Source organism: Coenobita brevimanus, chromosome 25 (assembly GCF_032717465.1).
Source record: "Coenobita brevimanus isolate Jiangsu-jjx chromosome 25, ASM3271746v2, whole genome shotgun sequence".
Taxonomy (NCBI): domain Eukaryota; kingdom Metazoa; phylum Arthropoda; class Malacostraca; order Decapoda; family Coenobitidae; genus Coenobita; species Coenobita brevimanus.
Genome location: NC_136978.1, coordinates 9,520,956 through 9,528,041, shown reverse-complemented (window position 1 = coordinate 9,528,041; position 7,086 = coordinate 9,520,956).

Sequence of the window (7,086 nt, the reverse complement as noted above, 5' to 3'; positions counted from 1 at the left end):
AAATTTAGAAAACATCCCTGATGGTCGCCAGCCAGCAGTAAACTCCCAAGTTCTGTTTCTTTGGACTCTGCAGGCAGAAGCATCCTGTAGCTACAAAGTCACTGTCAAGGCTACAATGGTTGTGGAAGCACTTCGATCATTTTTGCATACGCTACATGTGACTTCCTAGTGATCAAGTAATTGTTTCTCACATTTGTGTAATATTGGTAATATGTTTATTTCAGTATTCTTGAAGATTTTTGTAAAGCTTTCTGTTTTTAACATTTATTTATGTATTTATTTAGTCAACTCGCAAGTATCATGGATTTGTTAGTCACAGTTTCCTAACTTGTGGTACTTTTCCAGCCAAACTGTGAGTGCTTCATACGTTGCAGTAACTAATTTAACCAATTTGATAACCAGGGTTGCTGTCCCAAGTGACTCATTTCCAAGGAGTTTTCCAGGTTGCAGCATCATTTATGCTAGTCATGACCGGAAGTAACTTATCATATTCAAGCATGACAAGCCAATCACAGTGCTTCCCACCCACACCTAGCGGCAATCATGCGCACTAGTCCACCCTGTTGTCCCTGCTACTGCCACACTCGCCTAATGTCGAGAGGCTGTAGTGTGCCTCAAGCCTCGGAGCCACTCCCCCTCCCCCATCCACTTTAGCATTGTCGTCGGTCGGAGTCAGGTAAGAACCATACAATATTGTTCATTTCCATTAAATACATGTATTACATACTGTTTTGAAAAGGTGTTAGTGTTTGCAGGTGACTAGTCAGGAGTAAGTATGGTGGTAGGGGGCAACTTTGCCAAGAGGTTAGACTCGGAAGTAATTTTCCCCATAAGTGATATTATTTATAATTTGCAGAAATTCTAAGTCACAGTAGGTATTAAAACTAAAATAACTGCGAATTACCTAAGCTTTTTTTTTTTTTTTTTTTTTTTTTTTTTTTTTTAAACTGATCAAGGGATCATATTTTCTACATAGGCAAACTGGCACTCTGTAACTTTGTTAATTTTTGCTTACAAACTAATGTTGTTCAGCATCTACCTTAACTAGCCTAGATTAGGTAATTTTCTTGGTTCTAATACAGAAACATTTCAGTTAACCATGTATGGTACTTTTATGCAAAAAAATTTTGGTTTTCATTATGATAACCCCATTAATAATTGTAATAATAATAATGAAAATTACCATTAAATACCTGTATATACTTCATAATGCCTTTTCTTCAGCTGCATAAACTAGTATTTTATTAAATGGTAATATTAACCAGCACTGTAACTTTGGAATTTTCCTGCCATAAGAAAGTCCCGAGCATTTTACAGTACCCATATTCTGTGGGATTTTGGAAATTTTTTTGCGTGTATGGTGTAGGTGGTAAGCTGCTAGGTGCTGTCAAGAGCTTTTATGATGGCAGCAAAGCATGTGTAAGGGTTAATGGAACATCTAAGTGAATGGTTCACGGTTGGTGTGGGCGTGTGACAAGGTTGTGTGATGTCCCCATGGTTGTTCAATATATATATGGATGGGATGATGAGAGAAGTAAAAACATGAGTGATGGAGAGAGAGATGATGTTGGTAGTGAATGGTGATGGATGGAATATCTCAAATTTGTTGTATGCTGGTGATGCAGTACTGTTTGCAAGTACCGGACAAGAACTGGGTAGGCTAGTGCAGAGTTTTGCTGATGTCTGTGAGCATTGTGCCTTGAGAGTAAATGTAGAAAAGAGTAAAGTGATGGTTACTGAGAGAGAAGATTACTCCTAGTGTGATGTTACAGTGAATGGAGAAAGACTGGAATTGGTGAGAGAGTTCAACTACTTGGATACAGTGACAGAAAAGAGAGGAAAATGTGCAAAAGAAGTTGAAAGTAGAGGGACACAAGGAAAAAAAGTAGCTGGTGCAATGAAGGCCTTGATAAGAAACAGAGGCTTGAGTGTTGGAGCTGCACGAGGCTTACATGAGAGAGTGTTAGTGCCAACTTTAACATATGGATGTGAGACTATGGTGTGGCATGAAAATGAAAAGTCAAGAGTAAGAGCAGTGGAGATGGGACTGCTGAGGAATGTATGTGGAACACAGAGGGTGGACGGGATGCAAAATAATGTGATTCGTGAAAGGTGTGGAGTGAGGAAGGCGGTGGACACCAAAATCTAATACAGTATACCGAGATGGTATGGTCATGTGGAGAGAATGCATAACAACAGAGTGGTGAAAAAGGTATGTCTGAGCAAATATGAAGGAGGGAGGAGGCAAGGTAGGGCAAGGAGAAGGTGGAGAGATATGATGGATGATTGTGTGAGGAAGAGATGTTTGGAAGTCGGTGAGGCTAGGGAGCTGACAAGAGATTGAGCTGGCTGGATGATGTTGTGAGGAGAAGTGCATGATCAGGGATTTTGGCACCCCTTGTGAGCATGGAAGCATCTGGATTGACTCAGTTGGATACGTTTGTGTGGTTACAGAACGTGGCGAATGTTTTGAGCATACCCGATAGAGCCAGGATTCTGGGGCCTTGAATGATGAGTGAATGGAAGCGTGGCCCATGGGATTGGGCAAGTTTGGGCTGTCTGGACATTGCTAATCCTCACCCTGCCCTTGGGTGGGAAAGGAGGTCCGGATGATGATGATGATGGTTATTATTTCAGTAAACAGTATGCCTGAAATACCCATGGTCAGTTCTGGAAATTATTGATTCTCTTATTGTCTAAACCAATCACAGCTCAGTCTAGTGCATGGTGGGAGTCATGGATGAATTTGAATTACTGTATTAGTTTCATTGTATGCTGGGTGCACTGTATAGTATTTTGAACTATAATCCATTATTTGTAATTCCAGACAGCATGATAATTTCTGGCTTGGGATAGGAGCCATAAATGGCCCCACTTAGGATAAATATTTCTCTGGTGTCTTTCATTATGATTCATTATTCTTCAACCTTCATTTTTATCACAAAACACCCAATGAGATAGGATTTCTGCATTTTTAAGATTAGGTTTGATCGCAATGACATGATTAATATTGTTGGGGGGTCTGGGGGTGCAGCCCCACGTTATGATTTTTGTGTGTTTATGTGTGTGCTTGAATCTATTTCTACCATAATTTCTTTCGGAAATTAACATTAAGCTGTTGTCCCCCACTCAAGACACCCAGTTCCTCCCCAGTCTATTGTTATCAGAGAAAGGGGAGGGGGCATAGCTAGGAGACGGTTGATTTGTGAAAGGTTTGAAGGTTAAATTCAATCAACTGACTACAAAAACACCTGAAACACGTATTGACATAATCATTAGCAGTGGTTGTACAAAACGGCCACTTAATCGAAATGTCACACAAATCATCCACTGTCACTTAAAAAATTACTATCTTCATTACTCTAGTTCACCTCAACATTCATGAACGGGGATACAGGTGTAATCCAAGGCCATCATTACCCAGGTTTATTCTCTCCTTCACTCCAGGAACATTATATAATCAGTTTGCATGTGAAGATAATGCATTATACTTAAGTTACCGTTCCTGCTGCAGAGTGCCGATCTTGAAGTGCAAGCAGTGTTGCCAAATAAGTCTTTGAAAGGTTAAACTCAACTTTATAATGCTCTAAGCTATAGGTGCATGACTCTGAGTAATGACAGGTATCCATGATTACCATAACTGCAGTGCTAGTTCTACACAAACATTCAACACTGCAGCTTTTACAATGCCGTCTTTTCATTCTTTCTTCTGGGAGGATGGAAATCAATATGCAAGTGCAAAAAACACTATATACTATATACTGGGGGAGGTGGTGGGTCAATCGGTAGAGAGGTGGCGTGGGGTCCTAACGGACCCAGGTTCAAATCCCGGCTGGGGCAGCAAACAGTTTAAGGATTTGAATTTCATTAAATCAGGCTTTACTGATCTACCAGAAGACCCGCCGACATGTTGTAAAAATACCCCCGCTAATACCAATACACCAGTCCTGTATGAGACAGCCCTAGCATGTATTCAATATGGACGGTGGGTGTTAGTGCCGAAGTGGTGACATGTAGAGGTGTATGGTATGTAGGAAGACTACTGGGCCTTGATAGCAGGCTGTGAAGCCTATGCCCAGAGTCGGACCAAAAAAAAAAAAAAAAAAAAAAAAAAAAAAAATGTATTCATATATCACCTTGACTCACTCTTTGTTGTAATATTATGTAGTCTACAGAACAGGGTGTCTGGAATGTGTTTGGTTTGGCTGCAAACTTTTACTATATTACTTTTCAATTTATTATGGTATATAATATTTATTATTGCTGGCAAAAACGAAGTTTCTTTATGCAGGGATTTCATTTTAGCAGATTTTCTTTTGCTTAATACGACATAATACTGGAAAGAGACTTTAAAATTGATATTCCGTTCCACAGTAATGACTAGTGTCAATGAAATAATAATGACAAAAAAAATTCCAAGGCACAGAAAAAATACAATAGGGGAAATTTATGTGTGAACAAGTAAGATATTGAAAGCATTACGTCTGGTGCTATGCACTGGGTGTGTGTCTACACTCACGAATTTATGGTGAATGTTTATAACTGTATTTGCTGAAGATGGTGTGTGGCAGGACCCACCACCTTCATTTGTTCCATAAGTACTCTGTATATCTTTAAAACAATAAGTATTCACAAGACTACTCGTCATCTGCGAGCCAGGTAGACTGTTATACTGTACTGTTAGATGAAAATTGGGATGACTTACAATGCTGGTTGAGTGACATGTGAACTCAGGTGGTGACTCTAAACAACTTTTCCTTCTACAATCAATACTTTCAGAGATCTGAGTTTTCAACACAGACAGATACATGTCATACAAAAACAATGACCATGCATCAACTTTGTCTACCTGGCTCAAAATATTGGCAAACCTGCATGTAAGAGTTTTATACCCTCTACAGTAAATGTAGAACTAATGATAGCACTGACTAAATCATTTATCATAATACAAGCTTACCATTAAACCTAACCTAACCTAACCAAATCAACCTAGCTGTCTAATCTAGATTACCGCTGGTGCCAACCTACAGTAAATGTTATGTTGGAGTCCTTCTTGTCTAGTGGGGTTCTTCTAAACAGGGAGGAACACCAAAGCAGGATTCAGCACACCTTAAGAGTACAGGGTAGATTCAGAAACTCCAGATGACAGAACAAAAGATTTATTATTGCACAAGCCTCTACAGCATATACAACCTTACACCAAATATCGTGAGAGATCTGGGGGGGATGTCCTGCATGTAACACTGACACCAATCACACGGACCTCCCTGTTAAAGAATTTTTGTCTAGACATCTATAGGGGGTGTTTATAGTGTTGGGGAACAAGGGGGAAGACAGACTATGACTCTGGCGTGGCAAAGCCGAGACCTTAGCTCTCTCTCAGCCAGGAATAAAGTAGTGTGGTCTGTACCCAGAATGGGTCTAGAGATTAAGTTAGAAGGGACCCGAGATAGTCAGGACAACAAGTTTATATTACTAAGCCCCGGGACTCCTTTTCCATGGGTAGCATGGCGCTCTTTACGTGTGTGAGCCTGTGAGGGGATGTGTGTGCGGGGGGGGACATCGATATATATATACATAGATGCAGCAACGGTTGATGCAAGCGGCCGCCATCTTGATACTTGCAGTTGAATAGTGCTGCAGAGCGCTTGGAACAGTTTTACGCTCTTGGGGGATCAGATTATTCAGTATTATGCCATCGTGTGCAGCGATCAACTGCACAAACAGACAGTTCAAGGGCTGAGAGAACTTTTCATCGGTGAGTAGGCATGATAAAGAGTATTTAGCTTGTTTTTTTGCATACTGAATAACTTCTCATGTGGTCACAAAATATCGCACTGCATGTTGGGAACAATAAAAATGCTCATAAGCACTCAAAACACAGAAGAGATCAACATATGACAGTGTAACAGGCAGAACACCCGAAGTGTGAGTGTACATCGCTACCTTTGACCTGACCTCAGAGGTAATAGGTCAGCGAAATAAAAAATTGCTCGTGATAATGTGCAAGAACTGGAGGGCTATCGAACAGGGTTACAATGGCTGTTTTACGATAAATGGTGTGGAAACTGCACTCAATTTTCAACTTTTGTAAAATGATCATATTACCCCTTTGATACACTTGCCCCCATACAACCCCCCTTGAAAGCATCACCCAGGGATGTCACTTGGTGTGCCATGTATTCTAAAGGGTTGCTATTGATGTGCCAATTTTCAGAGAACGGGAAAACGACTTCTCAGTTCTTCAATGCTCATTTCATGTGTACATACCACTGAACTCTATAGTATGGAGAGGCTATGTCCACCTCAAGCATGTGACTTTGGCTGCCATATTGAAACACATCCACTCATAGCTTTTAATACAAAAACGTATTTTTTTAAAATAACAGAACAGAGGTAGGAAAAACAAATTAAAACAAATCATCCATATACCAGATTACTGGATATTGTTTTTTATTTTTTTCTTTCAGCCAAGTTCAATGAATTTTATGGACATTTAGCCAATGAGTATGAAACAATGCCATAGGTTGCTGCAGTGCAGAACTTACCCTGTATGGCACTAAGGCAGAGAAAGGTAATGGCAGAAAGGGAAGAGATGGTGTGTTATTAACGTTGAAATGATAGTGATGTTGAAGCTGTTTTACGTTGAAGCAGTGGTGTTGAAATGGTGTACAGCAGGAAGTCCTTAGACTATCCATACCATGAAACCTAATGTTTGAAATAATAAAGGCAGGAAGAAACATGGAAATATCTACAAAAGAGTGTGAACAGAGGAGAAGAGGACATGGAGAGAAAGACTGGAGGTAAATGGGCCCCCTTTAGTCACCTCACGCATGCAGGGATACTGGGGAAGAATCTTCCTGCCCCTACCCCGGGGGCAGTAATCTTAAAGAATTAGCAACAAGGTATATTTCTTACTTGTGAAATGTAATTCCATCTCTCTTCGATGAATTCCTGTGCCCATTTTTGCATCTGTAAGCTGCACAGTGGACCGTGGCACTATATTTTCTGGAATCATTGTCTGCTTTCAAAAACTCACTGAGCAGCTCAGTACAAAAAACATGGGCATCAGGCATGGTGTAACGT